General features: G+C 36.6%; 1 protein-coding gene across 2 annotated transcripts in view; it reads left to right on the top strand.

Moving 5' to 3' along the window:
* PCCA (propionyl-CoA carboxylase subunit alpha) overlaps positions 1-23,272 on the top strand; it is a 355,122-nt gene that overhangs the window by 148,847 nt on the left and 183,003 nt on the right. The window lies entirely within an intron of this gene.

Below are 23,272 nucleotides of genomic sequence, written 5' to 3'. Positions count from 1 at the left end.
ATCTGTTGGAAATGACAGATAAGTATCAGGTTAATTTAATGGTCAGTGTCTAGCCCTTCTGCTTTGTTACTGTTAATACTTCATATTGGAAATTCCTTTTTTTTTTCTTGAACTTTCTTGATGAAGTGCATTAGTTAGGGTTCATGTGCTGATAAGAGAAACTACTCTAGATATGATAAATAGAAAGGGATTAAGGGCTTACCAGTCATTGGAAGGGATGGAGGAAGGAAGGGTATCTAGAGTGAACTTGCAGGAATGACCGTCAGAACTGGCTTCTAGAGGAACTGACACCTCTGCCACAGTTATGAGGTTGAGAAATCAAGCGGCTGCCCTGGAATTTGACTTTAGGGACATGCTTCCTCAGTTTCAGTCAAGGTTTTTGGAAGCCACTGGTGCTGTAACTAGTGGCTTTATTTCCTTCCTTCTTCCCCCTTTTCTTGGATTTAAATTGTAAACTAACATACACATACAGAACATTACATAGAATACAAATGTGTAGTTGAAAAAGTTATTAAAAGCAAGAGTTCACGTAAGCCTCAGTAGGATCGGGAAGTACCGAAATGCCCAGCGCTTCTTACCCCCGCCCCTCAACTTCTTCCCCTTCTCAGTGATTCCACTTCCATCTTCTTATTTACTATTCTGACTGAATTCTAAATATCTCCTTATATTTCTGGATAGCTCTTCCTTTTATTTATGCACACCTAGGAAATAGAATTAATTTTGCCTGTTTCTTTTTTAAACTTTAAATCAGTGGGATTATATTGTATGATTTTTATATTTGGTTTCTTTTCTCAACATTGTGCTTATGAGATTATACCATGAGACTGATTTTCATTTACTGTGGAAGAATTTATGTATCTAGATGCATTTTGAGACCAATGGTAATACATATTTATAGTTTGTATAGTTATTAACCTCAGTAATTTTTGCTCAAAACTTACAATACTCCTGCTTGAAATAACTTTTTTAGCTTGTATTCTATTCTTGTGAACATCTTTAGAAGTGGCAGAATTTTGCCTTTTAAAGATTAATTTGATTTTGATTAAAAATATGTCTTTATAATGAAAATGTCTTAATTAGATAATTAGCTGGGAAATCATGTTTTTGATTAAAATGGAGACTGTTATGTCATGATGAGGCTAATAGCTTGTAATACGATTCTGAATGCAATTTGAAGTGACTACAGTATATTTTTATTTTATTCAAGGCACAATGAATACTGGATGGTTTAGTTGGGGTATTTAACAGAATTTGCAAAATTAATAACCAATGTTTGTTTAGGGCACTTTGTTACTACGTTCTGATTTTTTTTTCAATCTATTTTTTTTTTTATTTGTTTCTGGCTCATTTATCTCAGCCTGTAAGTTTTTTTAAGTTTGGCCCATGGTTGTTTTTGTTATAAGACTTCCAAAAGTTGATATTTATTATCAAATAATTCTGTGTAGGGAGTCTAAATCATTTAGGTACCTACGTTTATAGTTTGTTTCATGGATGGCTTGCCAGGAAATTATGGTCAGTACCCTCAAAAAAGATTATAAATGAATTTCAGGAAAAAATGAAATTCATAAAGAATGTTATCATATTAGATCTCATAGTACCTAATTTTATGCTGTTTAATAGCACTTTTATAATTTGTCTCCCATTTAATGTGTAACAGTATCTCTTTTCTCTCTTGCATTTGCTTCCAGTGGCAGTAATCTTGTCAGTTACCAGACAAATTAATTTTGATTTTTTTAAGAAGCATCTGTGTGATGGAGGGATATTTGCTGGTGGAGGGTGAAACTGAATGGGAGCATGAAAAAGGATCTTGGATTAGTATTCAGAAAGACATTCTTAGATATTTCAATGACATCTTTCCGATATTGTTTAAACAATTCAAATGTCATTTTAATAGTAGATTTTCTGTTTCAAATTTCTTTGCTAACCTTAAATTATAATACTTAAGGCACATTCACCACATTGTTTATCTTCTAAGATATATGTTATCTCTAATTAGTGTTTCAGTTTGAGTCTGGAGAGCTATAATTTTCTTTGTGTTTTTTTTTTTTCCTTGAAATTTCCTGATTGAACTGTCACTTTTTCCAGCTTTAGTATTTGTACATTTTTTCCTGGTAATAGAAATGTGAATAGCATCTTCACTTTGCTGGATTTTCTTAAGAGCGATATTTGAAATAAATACTGTTTCTCCTTAAAGAGAAACACTGAGAAAGTCACCACGTTTGGTGCGTAAATACTGGTTTTGTTCTCAGTCTGGTCAGAATTTATGTATCAGGATTATCTGTGCTATCCCCATATATGTTTGTTTTTAAAGTCATTGTTTGCCTTTGCTGAAAGATAAAATTCAAATGCTTTTGCATTACAAGTCCCTTTTCTCTGTGGCCTTAATCTCTCCTTTCTTTTCCCTGAGTTCAGTTTGACCTCTGTGTGCCTTTATCATGTTACCCCTTTGCTTGGAATGGTCTCTGTTCATTTCTCCTAGTAGGAGTGCACATATATATCCACCCATGCTCACCTGTTTCCTTCTGTCTTCATTTGAAAGATGGATAGATATGGATACTTTACCAAAAAATACAGTTTTATTAAAATGTTATTTTAATGAAATAAATGATATGTAATTTTGCTTGAATAACTTTATAGTTTCCTACTTCATTGAATTGAAATACTAAGAATTGGTAATACTTGGTTAAAAGAAAATCTAAATTGTTCAGAAGAGTATACATTGGAAAAACAACTTCCCATACCACATTTTTGTTACCACAACCATGTATTTTTCCTGCAGAGACAACCTTTGTTTTACTTAAAAATATATCTTTTGTAGTATTCCATACCTAATTTAAAGCATTATCTTCTTCATTTTTGTGATTTTTAATATTCAGTTGTATGGATGTACAGTCATATAATTTCATTGGTTTCCTAGTGATAATTTTTGCAGTATTCTGCTCTAGCAAATAGTGCAATTATTGAAAGACCCTATACATCATCATTTTGCACATGTGGAAGTAGAATTGCCTGGAAAGTGATATGTCCTTTTATAATTTAGTGAAGTATTATCAAGTTGCCTTTTATAGAAGAACTTGCCTGGCCAAAAGGCAAGTTTTGCCTTTGGATCTTTGTATGGTAGTGAAAAATGTGTCACATTTTCATTTTTCTTATTATGAGTGAGGATGAATTTTTCTTCATAGATTCCTTTACATTTCCTTTGCCCTTTGGGTTTTCTTATTGACTTATAGATGTTTTTATTTTTTTGGGAAATTAGCCATTTGTGATATCATCAGGAAGCACTGCTCCATGAATATTTTCACATTTTTAAAGAGTGAGGGCTTTCTAACCAAAGACCTCTGGCACCTGATTAAATGATAACAGCTTTAAAGATAGAGTGCTAGAGAGAAAGCCTTATCTCTCCCCAGAGCCATTTGTTGACATTCCAGATTGGTAAATAGAGGCCTTCCTCCTCTCTCCCCAGAAGGATTTGTTTACTTCCCAGAGCCAAGTTTGCTCTCTCTCCAGAGATGAAGAAGGGCAGACGTGCCAGGAACTCTTTTTTTAACAAATACATTTATTTATTTATTTATTTATTTATGGCTGTGTTGGGTCTTCGTTGCTGTGCATGGGCTTTCTCTCGTTGTGGCGAGTGGGGGCTACTCTTCCTTGCGGTGCACGGGCTTCTCATTGCGGTGGCTTCTCTTTGTTGTGGAACATGAGCTCTAGGTGCACAGGCTCAGTAGTTGTGGCACATGGGCTTAGTAGTTGTGGCTCGTGGGCTCTAGAGTGCAGGCTCAGTAGTTGCGGCACACAGGCTTAGTTGCTCTGTGGCATGTGGGATCTTCCCGGACCAGGGCTCGAACCCGTGTCTCCTACATTGACAGGTGGATTCTTACCCACTGCACAACCAGGGAAGTCCCCAGCAACTCTTATATAAGCTCTGAGATAAATATTTTTATTTATATATATATATATTTATTATATTTATATTATATTTATTATTATATAATATATTTATTATTTATATTTATATTTATGTATAAATATTTTATGCCCCTGTGATAGGTGGACATATATTTATTTATTTATTTATTTATTTATATTTATTTATATTTATATATAAATATTTTATGCCCCTGTGATAGGTGGACAACCCTCTGCACGCACAGGGACGTTAGACCCATGGGGAATTGGGGTGTGAGAAATGGTGTGAAGATGCTCTGTGAGTAAACAATTGCTTCCTTCTCCAGTCCAGGAACTGTGTTTGTTTCATGGCAGGATTAACAAATGAATGTAGATATAAAATATACAGATATGATTTGTGGCTACTTTTCTTTCACCTGTTGCCTATCTTTTGGACTTTGTACATGTTTTTTCTTCCTAGGGAGAAAATTTTTGTTTTTAAATTTTGCAGTTGAATTTCTAAATCTCTTTGTCATTTCTGATGTTGTAATATACTTAGACTTTTCCTACTCAATTATGATTGAAACATTTTTCTTCCATGTTTTCTTTTAGTACTAATTTCATCTTCCTTGGTGAAATTTTCAGTTCATCTGGAATTTATTTTATTTTTTTCAAATGGTTACCTGTTTGTCACAGCCATTATTGAATAATCATTCTTTTAAACATTAATTAGAAGTCATTTTCATTATGTACTAAATTCTCATATGTATGCAGATGTTTACTGTTTTCTTTTTTTAACCTTTCTGTTTATTCATGTGCTAGTACCACACTATTTTAGCTGTTATATCTTTTTATTATAATACAGTATCCAGTAGGAATATTCTTTCTGATTACTCTTTTCCATGTGAAGTTTTTGGGTTTTTTTTTTTTTTTAACATCTTTATTGGAGTATAACTGCTTTACAGTGGTGTGCTACTTTCTGCTTTATATCAAAGTGAATCAGCTATACATATACATATCTCCCCATATCTCCTCCCTCTTGCGTCTCCCTCCCACCCTCCCTATCCTACCACTCTAGGTGGTCACAAAGCACCGAGCTGATCTCCCTGTGCTGTGTGGCTGCTTCCCACTAGCTATCTATTTTACATTTGGTAGTGTATATGTCCATGCCACTCTCTAACTTTGTCCCAGCTTACCCTTCCCCCTCTCCATATCGTCAACTCCATTCTCTAGTAGGTCTGCGTCTTTTTTCCCATCTTGCCCCTAGGTTCTTCATGACCATTTTTTTTTCTTAGATTCTATATATATGTGTTAGCATACGATATTTGTTTTTCTCTTTCTGACTTACTTCACTCTGTAGGACAGACTCTAGGTCCATCCACCTCACTACAAATAACTCAGTTTCGTTTCTTTTTATGGCTGAGTGATATTCCATTGTATATATGTGCCACATCTTCTTTATCCATTCATCTGTCGATGGACACTTAGATTGCTTCCATGTCCTGGCTATTGTAGATAGACCTGCAATGAACATTGTGGTACATGACTTTTTTGAATTATGGTTTTCTCAGGGTATATGCCCAGTAGTGGGATTGCTGGGTCGTATGGTAGTTCCAGTTTTAGTTTCTTAAGGAACCTCCATACTGTTCTCCATAGTGGCTGTATCAATTTACATTCCCACCAACAGTGCAAGAGGATTCCCTTTTCTCCACACCCTCACCAGCATTTATTGTTTCTAGATTTTTTGATGATGGCCATTCTGACTGGTGTGAGATGATATCTCATTGTAGTTTTGATTTGCATTTCCTTAATGATTAATGATGTTAAGCGTTCTTTCATGTGTTTGTTGGCAATCAGTGTATCTTCTTTGGAGAAATGTCTATTGAGGTCTTCTGTCCATTTTTGGATTGGGTTGTTTGTTTTTTTGATATAGAGCTGCATGAGCTGCTTGTAAATTTTGGAGGTTAATCCTTTGTCAGTTGCTTCATTTGCAAATATTTTCTCTCATTCTGAGGGTTGTCCTTTCGTCTTGTTTATGGTTTCCTTTGCTGTGCAAAAGCTTTTAAGTTTCATTAAGTCCCATTTGTTTATTTTTGTTTTTATTTCCATTTCTCTAGGAGGTGGGTCAAAAAGGACCTTGCTGTGATTTATGTCATGGAGTGTTCTGCCTTTGTTTTCCTCCAACGGTTTTATAGTGTCTGGACTTACATTTAGGTCTTTAATCCATTTTAAGTTAATTTTTGTGTATGGTGTTAGGGAGTGTTCTAATATCATTCTTTTACATGTAGCTGTCCAGTTTTCCCATCACCACTTACGGAAGAGGCTGTCTTTTCTTCAGTGTATATTCTTGCCTCCTTTATCAAATATAAGGTGACCACAGGTGCATGGGTTTACCTCTGGGCTTTCTATCCTGTTCCATTGATCTACATTTTTGTTTTTGTGCCAGTACCATACTGTCTTGCTTACTATAGCTTTGTAGTATAGTCTGAAATCAGGGAGCCTTATTCCTCCAGCTCCATTTTTCTTTCTCAAGGTTGCTTTGGCTATTCAGAGTCTTTTGTGTTTCCATACAAATTGTGAGGTTTTTTGTTCTAGTTCTGTGAAAAATGCCATTGGTAGTTTGATAGGGATTGCATTGAATCTGTAGATTCCTTTTGGTAGTAGAGTCATTTTCACACTGTTGATTCTTCCAATCCAAGAACACGATATATCTCTCCATCTATTTGTATCATCTTTAATTTCTTTCATCAGTGTCTTATAGTTTTCTGCATACAGGTCTTTTGTCTCCTTAGGTAGGTTTATTCCTAGATATTTTATTCTTTTTGTTGCAGTGGTAAATGGGAGTGTTTTTTTAATTTCACTTTCAGATTTTTCATCATTAGTGTATAGGAATGCTAGAGAGTTCTGTGCATTAATTTTGTATCCTGCTACTTTACCAAATTCATTGATTAGCTCTAGTAGTTTTCTGGTAGCATCTTTAGGATTCTCTATGTATAGTATCATGTCATCTGCAAACAGTGACAGCTTTACCTCTTTTTTTCCTATTTGGATTCCTTTTATTTCTTTTTCTTCTCTGATTGCTGTGGCTAAAACTTCCAAAACTATGTTGAATAATAGTGGTGAGAGTGGGCAACCTTGTCATTTTCCTGATCTTAGTGGAAATGGTTTCAGTTTTTCACCATTGAGGACGATGTTGGCTGTGGGTTTGTCATATATGGCCTTTATTATGTTGAGGTAAGTTCCCTCTATGCCTACTTTCTGGAGGGTTTTTATCATAAATAGGTGTTGAATTTTGTCGAAAGCTTACTCTGCATCTGTTGAGATGATCATATGGTTTTTCTCCTTCAATTTGTTAATATGGTGTATCACATTGATTGATTTGCGTATATTGAAGAATCCTTGCATTCCTGGGGTAAACCCCACTTGATCATGGTGTATGATCCTTTTAATGTGCTGTTGGATTCTGTTTGCCAGTATTTTGTTGAGGATTGTTGCATCTATGTTTATCAGTGATATTGGCCTGTAGTTTTCTTTCTTTGTGACATCTTTGTGTGGTTTTGGTATTATGGTGATGGTGGCCTCATAGAATGAGTTTGGGAGTGTTCCTCCCTCTGCTATATTTTGGAAGAGTTTGAGAAGGATAGGTGTTAAATCTTCTCTAAATGTGTGATAGAATTCACCTCTGAAGCCATCTGGTCCTGGGCTTTTGTTTGTTGGAAGATTTTAAATCACAGTCTCAGTTTCAGTGCTTGTGATTGGTCTGTTCATATTTTCTATTTCTTCCTGGTTCAGTCTCAGAAGGTTGTGCATTGCTAAGAATTTGTCCATTTCTTCCAGGTTGTCCATTTTATTGGCATATAGTTGCTTGTAGTAATCTCTCATGATCCTTTGTACTTCTGCAGTGTCAGTTGTTACTTCTCCTTTTTCATTTCTAATTCTATTGATTTGAGTCTTCTCCCTGTTTTTCTTGATGAGTCTGGCTAATGGTTTATCAATTTTGTTTATCTTCTCAAAGAACCAGCTTTTAGTTTTATTGATCTTTGCTATCGTTTCCTTCATTTCTTTTTCATTTATTTCTGATCTGATCTTTATGATTTCTTTCCTTCTGCTAACTTTGGGTTTTTTTTGTTGTTCTTTTTCTAATTGCTTTAGGTGCAAGATTAGGTTGTTTATTCGAGATGTTTCCTGTTTCTTAAGGTAGGATTGTATTGCTATAAATTTCCCTTTTAGAACTGCTTTTGCTGCATCCCATAGGTTTTGGGTCGTCATGTCTCCATTGTCATTTGTTTCTAGGTATTTTTTTAAATTTCCTCTTTGATTTCTTGAGTGATCACTTCGTTATTAAGTAGTGTATTGTTTAGCCTCCATGTGTTTGTATTTTTTGCAAATTTTTTTCCTGGAATTGATATCTAGTCTCATATCATTGTGGTCCGAAAAGATACTTGATATGATTTCAGTTTAATTAAATTTACCAAGGCTTGATTTGTGACCCAAGATATGATCTATCCTGGAGAACGTTCCATGAGCACCTGAGAAGAAAGTGTATTCTGTTGTTTCTGCATGGAATGTCCTGTTCCAATTGTGTTATCAATTAAGTCCATCTTGTTTAATGTATTATTTAAAGCTTGTGTTTCCTTATTTATTTTCATTTTGGTTGATCTGTCCATTGGTGAAAGTGGGGTGTTAAAGTCTCCTACTATGATTGTGTTACTGTTGATTTCCCCTTTTATGGCTGTTAGTATTTGTCTTATGTATTGATGTGCTCCTTGTTGCGTGCATAAATATTTACAGTTGTTATATTTTCTTCTTGGATTGATCCCTTGATCATTATGTAGTGTCCTTCTTTGTCTCTTGTAATAGTCTTTGTTTTATAGTCTACTTTGTCTGATATGAGAATTGCTACTCCAGCTTTCTTTTGGTTTCCATTTGCATGGAATATCTTTTTCCATCCCCTCACTTTCAGTCTGTATGTGTCCCTAGGTCTGAAGTGGGGTCTCTTGTAGACAGCATATATAGGGGTCTTGTTTTTGTAATCATTCAGCCTGTCATCATTCAGTCTTTTGGTTGGAGCATTTAATCCATTTACATTTAAGGTAATTATCAATATGTATGTTCCTATTACCATTTTCTTTATTGTTTTGGGTTTGTTATTGTAGGTCGTTTCCTTCTCTTGTGTTCTCTGCCTAGAGAAGTTCCTTTAGCATTTGTTGTAAAGCTGGTTTGGTGGTGCTGAATTCTCTTAGCTTTTGCTTGTCTGTAAAGGTTTTAATTTCTCTGTCAAATCTGAATATGATCCTTGCTGGGTAGAGTAATCTTGGTTGTAAGTTTTTCTCCTTCATCACTTTAAATATGTCCTGCCACTCCCTTCTGGCTTGCAGAGTTTCAGCTGAAAGATCAGCTGTGAACCTTATGGGGATTCCATTGTATGTTATTTGTTGCTTTTCCCTTGCTGCTTTTAATATTTTTTCTTTGTACTTAATTTTTGATAGTTTGATTAATATGTGTCTTGGCGTGTTTCTCTTTGGATTTATCCTGTATGGGACTCTCTGTGCTTCCTGGACTTGATTAACTATTTCCTTTCCCATTTTAGGGAAGTTTTCAACTATAATCTCTTCAAATATTTTCTCAGTCCCTTTCTTTTTCTCTTCTTCTTCTGGAACCCTTGTAATTTGGATGTTGGTGTGTTTAATGTTGTTCCAGAGGTCTCTGAGACTGTTCTCAATTCTTTTTTTTTTTCTTTATTCTACTCTGAAGTAGTTATTTCCACTATTTTATCTTCCAGATCACTTATCCGTTCTTCTGCCTCAGTTATTCTGTTATTGATTCCTTCTAGAGAATTTTTTATTTCATTTATTGTGTTGTTCGTCACTGTTTGTTTGCTCTTCAGTTCTTCTAGGTCCTTGTTGAACATTACTTGTTTTTTCTCCATTCTGTTTCCAAGATTTTGGATCATCTTTACTATCATTACTCTGAATTCTTTTTCAGGTAGACTGCCTGTTTCCTCTTCATTTGTTTGGTCTGGAGCGTTTTTACCTTGCTCCTTCACCTGCTGTGTATTTCTCTGTCTTCTCATTTTGCTTAACTTACTGTGTTTGGGCGTCTGCTTTTTACAGGCTGCAGGTTTGTAGTTCCCGTTGTTTTTGGTGTCTGCCCCCAGTGGGTAAGGTTGGTTCAGTGGGTTGCGTAGGCTTCCCGGTGGAGGGGACTGGTGCCTGCGTTCTGGTGGATGAGGGTGGATCTTGTTTTTCTGGTGGGCAGGACCATATCTGGTGTTGTGTTTTGGGGTGTCTCTGACTTTATTATGATTTTAGGCAGCCTCTCTGCTAATGGGTGGGGTTGTATTCCTGTCTTGCTAGTTGTTTGTCATGGGGTGTCCAACGCTGGAGCTTACTGGTCATTGCGTGGCTCTGGCTCTTAGCGTTGAGATGGAGCTCTCTGGGAGAGCTTTCACTGGTTGATATTATGTGGGGCCGGGAGGTCTCTGGTGGACAAATGTCCTGAACTCGGCTCTCCCACCTAAGAGGCTTAGGCCTGACACCTGGCAGGAGCACCAAGACTCTGTCAGACACGTGGCCATGTACGTGTGGAGTTTCTGGCCTTTTGGGAAGTCTGAGGTCTTCTGTCAGCGTTCAGTAGATGGTCTGTAGAAATTGTTTCACATGTAGTTGTATTTTTGATGTATTTGTGGGGAGGAATGTGATCTCCAGATCTTACTCTTTTGCCATCTTGAAGGTTCCCCCGTTTTTATTTTCTTAATGGTGTCATTTGAAGCACAAAAATTTTTAATTTTGATGAAGCCCAATTTACCAAGTTTTTAACTTATGGATTGTGCTTTTGATGTAGTTCCTGAGAAATCTTTGCCTGACCTAAGGTCACAATTTTTTCCAAAGTTTGCTTTTAGAATTTTGCATATTAAATTCTGGATTGGAAATAATTTTTCATTGACTTTTTGAAGGCCTTTTATTGCTTTCTTTTAATTTCTACTGTTGATATTGAGATGCATCTGATTATCATTTAAAATTTTTCTCTCCTTCTAAAGGCTTGTAAGATCTCCTCTTTGTCCCTAGTTGTGGTCAAAATTCCTAATTATCTACCAGTTACTACTGATAAGGCAAGAAGTGGCCCTTTTATCTTTTAATTTATTAACCTTATGGACTCTTCTGATACATTTCCTTTATATTCCTGGAATACATTTTAATTAGACATAGTGATTTTCCTTTTGGTATTTTGCTGGATTTTGTGAATATAAATATTTTTATTTCTTTTTAAAATACTGTCTTTACCAGGTTTTAGTAATAAAGTTATATGTATTTTTTTCGAAGCAAACTGTGGGAGTATTCTTTTTCTGGGGTCTAGTTAATAATAGGCATTATCTTTTCTTTAAAAATTCAGACTTAGATGTGAATCCATTTGTTGCTGGTATCATTCTCAATGGTAGGCCTTTAAAGATCTTTCTAGACCCTTCTGTTATAGACCTTCAGTATTTTATGAGGTAATATCTATTAAAAAGTCAAAGTTATTAACTTGCCCAAGTTCACCAAAAAAAGCAAAAGAAAACCCAATGTTATTGAAGGTTATTGTTTTATTCACTTCCTCTATATCTTTTCTCTCTCTTTTTTTAAATTGGATCTGTTTTATTTAGAAAGAAATGCAAGGATGTCTTAGATATATAAAGTTTTTCATAATTTATTAAAAAATAAGATTTTATTTTTTAGAGCAGTTTTAACTTGGCCAGTATTGTTTCCTGTATGTATGCCTCCTTTTCCTTGCTTTTACGCCTTATAGCTGGAGTATTTTAACACAAATGTCAGACATTAAATAATTTCATCCATAACTGCTTCAGTATACATCTCTCAGCTTTGCTTGCACTTGTAATAATGTTTACATATATATCTACAAAATAATACGTACAGTATAGGTTTATTGCTGTTTGCCTGTGTGTGTGTTTTGTTTGTTTGTTTGTTTGCTGATATTTTCCATTTATTACTGCAGTACACAGTTGCTCTGAAAGTGCAACACTGACTCACTCTTGTCACAGCTTCTGCACCTCCACTGGCAAATACTTGGAAATTCATTCTTGGAGCATCATGGACCACAAGCTTCTCTCTGGGTGGGAAATTACTGTCACTGCCAGTGTCACAGGGAAAATACACACACACGCATATGAATAGAGGGATGAGAAGAGCCCTGGAGAGGAGTGGGGACCAGTTTCTGAGGGGTCCTGGAAACAGCGTGCCTGAGCAAAGGGAACAGAGACACCCCACCTCCCAGCAGCAACCTAACCCGTCTGCTAGGTGGGCCCTGGTGCACCTTTTCCCCTTCGTCTCTGGAACTGGTGACACCGTAAGCATAACTGTGTCCTATCTCAGTGTAGCAGAGGCGCATGGAGTCAAAAAGAATTGAAAAGGCCTCGCAAGCTAACGTGGAAAACGGGTGGTTTGGAAAAACTGACTCTTCAATCTCCGATTTAAAACTGTTAGGCAGAAGAGCTGGAGAGCTCTGGGGGTAAGATGCTGCCTAGCAGAAATAACTCTTGTTCTAGCCAGCATGTATTTGATGGGAAGAAAATAACTTTTGAGTGCTGCAAAGACAAAGGTGGAGGTGGGGCATGAGCAGCTCTAGGAAACACAAGAGATTAAAAAATCTGAACAAATGAGATCAAAAAAAAAAGTAAACACAAATACGGACAATACACCTACACACTCGGCTTGACGAAACCCTCACTCATGAGCACGTTATACACTCACACACTAATCATGGTCAGGCAGATGCCCAAAGGAGGGCAAATCCAAACATCTGCTCTCTTTGGAATTTTCATGGCAAACTGAGTTTAGGCAAAAGTGAAGACCTCCTGGGTCTAAACTCAGAAGGCAGCCTTTGCTCCGCATTGTAGCCAGTGTTGCTCCTATATTTGTCTGAGCCCTTCCCAACTATCTGGGCACTAGAATTTATTCTTCATATTCCTGGAGTTTAAATCACTGCTAGATATTATCTGATCTAACTTCACCCGTAATGGAAGCACCTCCCTTTTGGCTCTATATTCCCCTGTTCTTTTAGGAAAAAACATCCCTAGACAGTGATAGTTAGAGGGTGTTTAGGAGTTGGAAAGTAGGAAGAGAGTAATATAAATACAGTAAGGAAATACCTTACTGTTTGCCTTTTATCATGACAGAATATCTTTATCTTGTTTAAGTTGTTTAATCTTAAATTCCACCTTGACTCATATCATGTTGCATCTCCTACTTTTTTTTATTAAAAATTTTTTTTTGAATTTTATTTTATTTATTTTTATTTTTTTATTTTTTTGTGGTACACGTGCCTCTCACTGCTGTGGCCTCTCCCGTTGCGGAGCACAGGCTCCAGATGCACGGGCTCAGTGGCCATGGCTCACGGGCCCAGCCATCTCCGCGGCATGTGAGATCTTCCCCGACTGGGGCACGAACCCGTGTCCCCTGCATCAGCAGGTGGACTCTCAACCACTCTCAGCCACCAGGGAAGCCCTATTTTATTTTTTTATACAGCAGGTTCTTATTAGTTATCTATTTTATACATATTAGTATATATATGTGAATCCCAGTTAAAATTTTTTTTGACTTTATTTTTTATTAAAAATTTTTTAAAAACTTTAAGTGTAGCTGATTTACCATGTCATGTTAGTTTCAGATGTACAGCACAGTGATTCAGTTTTTTATTTATATATGTGTATATACATATACATGTTCTTTTTCAGATTCTTTTCCTTATAGATTATTACAAAATATTGAGTATAGTTCTCTGTGCTGTACAGTAGGTCCTTGTAGTTTACCTGTTTTATATATAGTAGTGTATATATGTTAATTCCATTCTCCTGATTTATCCCTCCTCGCCTTCCCCTTTGGTAACCATAAGTTTGTTTTCTATGTCTGTGTCCTGCTTCTTTTTGTTTTATTTGCCTGTTCTGTATCACTTGCTTTAATTGTTCCATAAGTTTTTTTTGAAAAACCCAGTCTGACACTCTTTCTTTTAGTATGAAATTTTAGTCCTTCTGACTTTAAATACTTGATTTTATCATCTTTACTTGTGTTTTATAAATAATATTCCAGTTTTTTTCTTTTTTCTATTTGTTGCTTGCATTAAATTGCTAATTATTCCTGTTGCTTCCTATTGATAAGTTGGAGATATTCTGTCCTTTAAAATTGTATTTATGTTCATCCTCCTTTTCAGTTAGACCTTTTCTCCATTAGTATTTGTAAAGATGATATAACTGGTTCTCTCGACTTTCCAGCAGTAAAGAGTCTCTGAGATAACTTCATGGTTCTAGGCTATGTGTTACTTTCCCTTGTAGTTTTATCTATTCTGTTTCCAGAGTCCCTTTAGCTTCTAGGTACACACCCCTAGGCATGTCTCATTTACTGTAGCTTCTCTGTCTTTCTCCTTTTTTAAGATTTCTGCCCTAGTTCATTTGTTTGTTTAGAAAGTTTTTTCATATAATTTCCTCAGCTGGAGTATGTGAATGATATGCTCTGAAATACCCCATCCTCAAGTATATTTCTTTAGCTGTGAAAGAGGAATGATATTTTGATTGAGTATAGGATTTTTGAGTTTCTGTTCTAGTCTTTTGTAGTTTTTACATTCTCCTGTGTTCTAGCTTCTAGTGTTAAGTCTGATGTCATTCTGATTTGTCTTCCATTATAGGTAACGTATTCTTGTTGTCTGAAAGGTGACCCAACTTTTTCTTAAATATTGGAATTCAGGAATTTTTTTTTTCTTCTTCACATGACTAGGTATATGTTTATATCCATCAACTCTGCCTTTTGCTCCATGTGCCCTTTTCAGTTGTACAGATTCAAGTGTCTCTTCATTTCAGGGGAAATTTCTTCTGGTGACTATTTCCTCTCCTCATTTGTTAGTTTTCTCCTTTGGTGACTCCTGTTATTTGCAGGTTAGGTATTCTGGACAAGCCCTCTAGGGCTCATATCTTTTCCCTCATGATTACTCTCAGTTTGTATTTGTGCTCTGTTTCTTTCTTTCTTTTTTTTTTTTTTTTTTTGCGGTACGTGGGCCTCTCACTGTTGTGGCCTCTCCTGTTGCGGAGCACAGGCTCCAGACACGCAGGCTCAGCGGCCATGGCTCACGGGCCCAGCCACTCCGCGGCATGTGGGATCCTCCCGGACTGGGGCCCAAACCCGTGTCCCTTGCATCGGCAGGCGGACTCTCAACCACTGCGCCACCAGGGAAGCCCTGTGCTCTGTTTCTTGATATCATTTCTTTATGTTCTCCTTCCAGGCTACTAATTCAGGTTCAAACAGTGATCATCTTCTAAGTAATTGACTGAATTGCATAATTGGGAAATTGTTATTTTATCCCAGAAAGTCTGATTGCGTATAGGGGTGTGTGTGTGCTTATATTGCTACTTTCGAAGTTTGTAAGTGCCCTTACTGTTTTTTGGATAAATTTTTTTTTCTGTCCCTCAGCCGCTCTATTTCACTTGACATATGTGATCGTTATTCCAAATGTTTATCCTTTCTCAGTTGGGTACACCCTCTACTGTGGTTGTCTTGGGTGCTCAGTACTGACTTCTCTTTGATGTAACGTTCTAGGGGTAGTGTTCTTCAAGTGGTTGCAGACAGAACCATATCTACTCCTGAGGACAGCAAGAGCATATGTCTCCTAGCATTCCCCTTGTCTCAAGGACAGAATCCAGCTATCGTTTATTGACTCAGACTCTTTGGTGAAGAGACCAGGGACTCTTCTGGAGCCTTTATTGAGTTTCTCTCCAGGGTCCGTGGATGTCTGCAGGCCAAGCTGTCTCCATGACCAGTGCCTTTCTCATTCTTCCCTAGCGGTCTCTGAAGCTAGTCTCTCAGTGTTGCCCAGCCCACGAGAGAGAAGAGCCTATTACCTGTTGTTGGCTGTCACTTTGCCCCAAATCTTTGCACTTCACGTATCCTCAGCAGCTCCCTAAGTCTGGGGAAATAGAGACTGTGGGGAGGGAGTGAGCCATGTTGGAATTGCCATCTTCCCAAAGCAGAAGCTTCTAACCTGGGTTATCTGGACTCTTTAATGAGTTGTAGGGGAGTCTGTGGACCCTCTGAAATTGGATCCACACTTTTCTAGGGAGAGATTTGGTGAGGTTCTAGACCCTAGAATGGTTCAGAACAATTGTAGTAGACTAATGGGGAACTCATTTAATCATTTTTTCCATAAATTGCAAACATCCACTATTTTCACTTAGTACAAGTAAATCCTAACTCTGCTCCTTCCTAGCTGTGTGTCTGTAAGCAAGTTCCTTAGCTTCTCTATACTTTATTTCCCTCATCTGTAAAGTGACAGTAATATAGCACTGGCTTTATAGCATTGTGAGCATTAAGTGAATTAATACATTTAAATACTCAGAATAGTGCCTGGTTTATACCAAGCACTCATTCTTCTTCCTCACTGTAAGAATCTTACCAGTAATATCCTGCATGCTATGTTTGTTAAACATTGGTTAACACGTTTATTATTATTTATTTATTTATGTATGTATGTATGTATGTATGTATGTTTGGCTGTGTTGGGTCTTCGTTGCTGCATGCGGGCTTTCTGGAGTTGCACCGAGCAGGGGCTACTCTTCTTTGCACTGCGTGGGCTTCTCTTGCTGCGGAGCATGGGCTCTAGGTGCACAGGCTTCAGCAGTTGTGGCACGCGGGGTCAGTAGTTGTGGCTTGTGGGCTCTAGAGCTCAGGCTCAGTAGTTGTGGCGCAGGGGCTTAGTTGCTCTGCAGCATGTGGGATCTTCCCAGACCGGGGCTCGAACCCATGTCCCCTGCATTGGGAGGAGGATTCTTAACCACTGTGCCACCAGGGAAGTCCCAACACGTTTACTATTACTGTTGTCATTATAATTAATAAACCCTGTCAGTAGTCATTGTTTTTCAGATGGCAAACTGAGCCACAAATTAATAATAACTTTCTCTTATTAATCTTGTGTCAGTTGACTGAAAAGTTATTGTTACAAATGAACAAACATAGTGGAAATACTGCTTTGAAAGAAGCCTTTTCATTGTAAAGGTGTTTGTGTAAGAGTCTAGGAGAAAAATGGATGTGGAACTCTTTCTTCTAAAAATGAACTGATAAAAGTGTTACATTGATAAACTATTTCTGCTTAGGCCTTTGTGCTAAGATTAATATTAGGACCTTGAATATACTGTTCCAAATTGTGTGTGTGTATAATTGTTAATTTTCCAAATCTAGGCAATTTTTAGATGTTATCTTTTTGGAAAAGCAGTCTTTTTATAGTCTACAAAGATTGAAAAACCTAGAAAACTCCCAAATAGAAAGGAGTAAGGTCTTAAAGTCATTAAATGCCCAAATGTGGTCTGCTGGCTATTCCACCATTTTGAGAACAGAGAGCTAAATTGTACCCCTTTTGTTAGACCTTAGTCAGTGGCTTATACTGATTGCTACAGTGGAGGAGGAATCTACCTGTGCTGTGGAAGAAAAGTACAACAGAACTGTTGAAATTCTGCGGAGGCTGCATATCCGCACATCCAACCAGAGCTTCCGTTGGAGAGTTCTGTATCGTATGGAACCTTACATTCCAGGAGGGCTTTAGAAACACTTTTTTAGCATCTTGATTCTTATCCTTTGCTGTTTCTTTTATTAAAAGAATAAAAATTATTGCAACATAAATTCTGATTTCTGAGAATGGACTGTAACTGAACAAATATCATATTCTAATTTCAGAGCAGTTTTAAATTTAAAAACTACTAAAAGAGTTTGGTCTTTTATGAATTGGGCTGTTTGACTGAAAGAATAATTGGTGGAAATAAGAGAAATTATAGGGAAATGGATTTGTAATTAATTTGTAAAATTCCATTCTTGCCAGAAGTGATATTTTAGATCTGGACAGAAGTTGACATTTTTTTTTTTTTTTTGCGGTACGTGGACCTCTCACTGTTGTGGCCTCTCCCGTTGTGGAGCCTCCGGACGTGCCGGCTCAGCAGCCATGGCTCACGGGCCTAGCCGCTCCACGGCATGTGGGATCTTCCTGGACCGGGGCACGAACCCGTGTCCCCTGCATCGGCAGGCGTACTCTTAACCACTGCGCCACCAGGGAAGCCCAGAAGTTGACATTTTGATTATATTTAAAGTCATAGAGGCCAGGATTATCAGACTGGCTAGAGTTAGCCAGAACTGGGATGTTCTGGGATACTTGAAGTTACTCTCCTAGGAAACTGAGAATATAACGAAGGGCATGTTATACTTTCACTTAATGTTTATTGAGTCTTTTTAGAAAGTTGAAGGAAAGACGTTTTTGTTATATGGATATAAATAGTTAAACTTGTCAGGCATTTTTCATTAGTTTTTTGTTTTAAAGCATTTTATAAACTATTTTGGTGTCTTTGAGTTCTGGATTCTTACCTAGATTTTAACTTTTCAAATTTGTTCCTGTATTAGTTTTCTAGGGCTATCATGACAAGTTACCACAGAGGCTTAAGCAACATTTATTTTCTTACACTTCTGGAGGCAGAAGTCTAAAATCGAGGTGTTGGCAGGATGAGTTTCTTCTGGAGGCCTTTCTCTTTGGCCTGCAGATGGACGTCGTCTTCTTGTGTCTTCACGTGGTCTTTTTTTCTGTACTGTGTGTTGTCTGTGTCCTAATCTCTTCTTATAAGGGCATCAGTCATGTTGGGTTAGGGCCCACCCTCATGACCTTATTTTAACTTAATTGCCTCTTTAAAGACCGTATCTCCAAACACAGTCATATTCTGAGGTACTAAGGGTTAGGACTTAAAGATATGAATTGGGCAGAGGAGATGCAGTTCAGTGCCTAAACAGTTCTCTTATCCTTTCTTCATCTGACTATTTGTGTTGGGGTCAACAGGAAAGCTCTGTAATAGAAACTGTTCAGTTTTCACTGCCACCCTTGAATATAGGCATTATTTTCAAGGTGAGTTTACAGGGATGGTGTGTTGGGGCCTATTTCCCACATGCTTTTTATCTTTAAGCCCTGTGGATCAAAATCTAATAACTTTAGATCTTTATTTTGAAACCCTGTATTCTCAGGAGGTAGAGTTTCAGAATTTTAATAGGTATATGTTAGATTCTGTTCTGGACAAAGACTCTCTCTGAACTGAAAGAGCAAAACCAAAAATAATGACATCAGTTGTCCTTTCAGGCCAGAATAACAACAAACGAAAAAGACCTATTATGCCAAATACCATTATGAAGCCCGATTTTATATAACAGGACAGTTTCCTCACATTTCAACAGGTAATCATACCTGTACTGCTTTGCTGAGTTGAATTTAAAAAGTTCTGCTTACAAAAAATGGCTTTCACAAACTAAGTCTTTGTAATATCTTGTTTAGACATATTTAATAAAGAAGTTACTTTAAATTATGTTAATTTAAAATAACATTATTTGAATATTAGAAAATTCTTAATATTTACTTACCTTATACCCCTTGTGAGTATCTCTTGTACCTTGTCCGTAAAATGACAGTGGAATAGGGAACAAGTTTGTGCATTTGGAGGGATTTGGTAAATTTCAGTGCCACAGAGATGTTAGTTATGGTATGTACATGGGTCTTCTGCTTTTAGGGACAGCTTCTGCTTTGACTAAGCATTTGGGCCTCCACGTACCACCTGAAAAACAATTACCCTCCATTCAAGGAACTTTGAATACTTTTTATCACCCTCCTTCTCTGTAGTGGCCAAGGTAACACATAATTTCATTGATCTGACTTCTCTCCACACTTTTTGGAACTTTCTCCTCTTTTAAACTTGCCTCATTGTTAATTTTCATTTGAAGTTAACTTTAGTGTGTAATTAAAATTTGCCTGAATCATCTTCTCCTCGAGGAATACTTGCCTGTTATCTAGTTACCCATTCTTAAAATCTTTAGAATTATTAGGTCATCAACACAATAAAGTATTTAGAAGTTTAAGTTAGAGAAAACATTATTGAACAAATTATCTGTTGTTGATTATTTTTATTTAGCACAATGAGAGGGTTCTGACTGAAGAGAAAATAATGTTGATCAAGTCAGATATCTTTATTTTAATAATGTTTTGTAATATAAAAACAAAAATTCTAGTGACATTGCTTTAATTTTTATTAATTTTTATTTTGGAGTTATTTCAGATGTCCAGAAAAACTGCAAAACATTACAAAGAATTTCTGAACACCCTTTACTAACATTTACATTTGCTTTATCCTTGTATCTATATCTGCATCTTTGTTTCTCTGTATCTATCTTCTTTACCTGAAACATTTCAGAGTAAATTGCAGGCCTGGTGCCTCTTTACCCCTAAATATGTATTTCCTAAAAACAAGAAAATTCTTTTATATTACCACAGTGCCATTATCAACATCAGAATATTAACATTGACATATTACTATCATCCAGTCTACAGATCATATTTACATTTCACCACTTGTTCACTATTGTCTTTTATAGTAAAATACAGCATTTTTCTGGTTCAGGATCCTATGTTACATTTACTTGCCATGCTTCTTTAGTCTCTCTCCATCTGGAACAGTTCCTTAGTCTTTCTTTTGTTTTTTTGGTCAAGTATGGTCTTTACATTTTTTTATGAGCACAGGCCATTTATTTTCTAGAGTGTCCTGCATTTTGCATGTCTTTTTTCTCTTGATTATATTCAGGCTTTGCATTTTTGGCAAGAATACTACAGAAATGCTGTTGTTCTTTCCCGAGCACCATATAGGAGGCATGCGATGTCTGTTTATCCCATTACTGGTAATGTTGGCTTCGTTAACGTGGCATCTCTTACGAACTTATGGTTACCAAGCGGGGAAGGGGTGGGTGGGATGAATTGGGAGACTGAGATTGACATGTATACACTATTATGTGTAAAATAGATAACTAATGAGAACCTACCGTGTAGCACAGTGAACTCTACTCAGTGCTCTGTGGTGACCTAAATGGGAAGGAAATCTAAAAAAGAGTAGATAATATGTGTACGTATAACTGATTCACTTTCCTGCACAGCAGAAAAAAATAACCCAACATTGTAAGGCAACTAAACTCCAATTAAAAAAAAAAAGGTGGCATCTCTTGCATTTCCTCACCGTAGTGTTAGTGTTTCTCTCCTTGTCATTAATGAAGGTGTCTTATAGGGAGATACTTTGAGACTCTGGACATATCTCATTCTCTCCTTCATTAGTTTTAGATACTTCCTAGTTTGTATTTAAGGAGGAATAAGGCTAAAGACTACAGTGGCAGTGGCAGGATTTACGATTATAACTTTTAGAATCAGAAGGTAGATAATGACAACACAATGCCAGAAAGATTTAGCTTTTCTAAATTTATAACTATTGAAATTTGATACGTCAAGAACTCAGGTGAAGCAAAACCTAGTTTACCTCACCATCGCATTTGATAAGCTCAGTTATTTATTTTTTTGAGAAATACATTTGAAGCAACAAATTAGTAAGAGTGGCAAGAGGTCTACATAAACACTGACAATAGTGACAGTTTGATGGTGACTAAGAAGACTAAATTAAAATAGCAAATAGATCTATAAAAAGCTGGCTGACTGTGACCATCTAATGTAGGTAGGTGTATAGAACTATACATACTCATTCTAGATCTTGAGTGTGATTATGTATCATAATAAGGCATTTGATGATTGTAGTTGTTTGTATCTGTTTGAACAAAAGATTCATGGCGAGATAGGGGCATTGCCAGTACAAACTGATTTATAAGTTACTAATAGAACCTGCAGAGTAGCACTGACTTGATGAATATATCCCATTCAATAATTTGCCTTTGAGGATTCAGAAATTCTAACTTGGATGGGCTTACTCTTTTTTGGGCTTGTATGTGTATGTATTTTCTCTCTCTCTCTCTCTCTCTCTCTCTCTCTCTATGGCTAGGTATTACTTTTGCTGACTAAATCACAAGATTTATATACTAGAATGTCAGTATATTCATCTCTAATGCACAATCATACTATCTGGTTCCCTCATTCATATGTTTCTTGGAACTAGCACACATTTCTGTTGAATAGGGAAATCATGTATGAAGACCAAAAATTTGTTTGGTGAGCACAGAGTCACATAAGGGAATTGAGTTTTGTATTTTGAATGTTTGTGTTTTGAACCTTTAGAAAAGGCATTGTTTCTAAGCGTGTGTTCTATGGAAGTCTCAGTCCATAAAGATAGTCTGCCAAAGAAGGTGTGTGGTGACATAAGTGCTGTACAGTCTCCTCCTAGAGTCCTGAGGCATATTCACAGATTAGTGGGTCTGAGGAGTCTTTTCTTAAATAAGCCTGTTTAACTTCAGGTAACTCAGTGTTTCCCAGAGAGAAGTCACTCAGAAACCTTGTCCCCCACCCCTCCCCCCACATACTAGCCCTCAGAATAGATGTTTATTAGCATCATACTTTCAGAGGTCGTTTTTTCTTCTAGGTTCGACAAGGTAAACTTGTTGGCTTACCAGAGGCCAATCTTTTTTTTCTTTTTATAACCTATTGTTCCAGTTATCCACCTTTACTTTCCATTGATCTTACCTCCCTCCCTTCCTTTCTCCTTTCCTTTTCTTTCTTTCTTTTTTTCATAGTTCACTAGTTTTATTTTCTGTGGATAAACAAGGGAAACATTTGGAATATCTGAGGATAAATAAGGGACAACAGGCTGTGTGCTCAGAGAGTTCATAGTCATTTTTTTATATCTCTGCATTTCAGAAACTTCCAGGCCTTTCATTCTTCTTCCTGGGTTGACTTTTGGGCCTCAAAGTCCTGCAGGGGTAGGTTCTCCAGGCAAGAACAGGGTATCCCTGGCCTTTTGTCTTTAAACACTAGATTTTTATTCAAGGGCTAGAGGATAGTATTTTAATGATATTTAAAAATCATTCATTGATTTATATTTTGGCCTGTGAGCCATTTTGTCTCTTTGTAACCTCTGCTCTTATCTCTTAAGTGTTGAGTTTAACTTGCACAGGGAAATTATGCCTAAATTCTCAGGGATGGGGGATAGACACGGTTATTTAGTCAGTGTTACATTTACAAGATTCCTGATGATAATAATAATACAGGGTCTAAAGGAAATGTTTCACACATCCTGTTAAATAACTTCAGAGTTCTATTAAAATGTATTTAGAAAGATTTCTTTCAAAAATGTTTAAAATTGTTTTACTTTAAAAAGACATATTACTGTTACCTGAAAAATTCAGGTACGTCAGACTATTTTGTATACTTTAACAATACTTGAACCTAAGTGGATATTTTTTTAAAAATTCTTTAATGATTTTGCCTTTAGCAGCTAGTTATTATTTTAGTTATCTACTTACTTTATTTTGAAATACTTGAAGCTCACTAATTAAGACTGTAAAATGTTGTTACTTTTATGTAACTCTAAGTTGGATTAAAGTGAGTCCATTTTTAGATTCTATTCAATACA

Source organism: Pseudorca crassidens, chromosome 18 (genome assembly GCF_039906515.1).
Source record: "Pseudorca crassidens isolate mPseCra1 chromosome 18, mPseCra1.hap1, whole genome shotgun sequence".
Taxonomy (NCBI): Eukaryota; Metazoa; Chordata; class Mammalia; order Artiodactyla; family Delphinidae; genus Pseudorca; species Pseudorca crassidens.
Note: the sequence above shows the minus strand (reverse complement) of the source record. Positions and strands in the feature narration are given on the sequence as shown.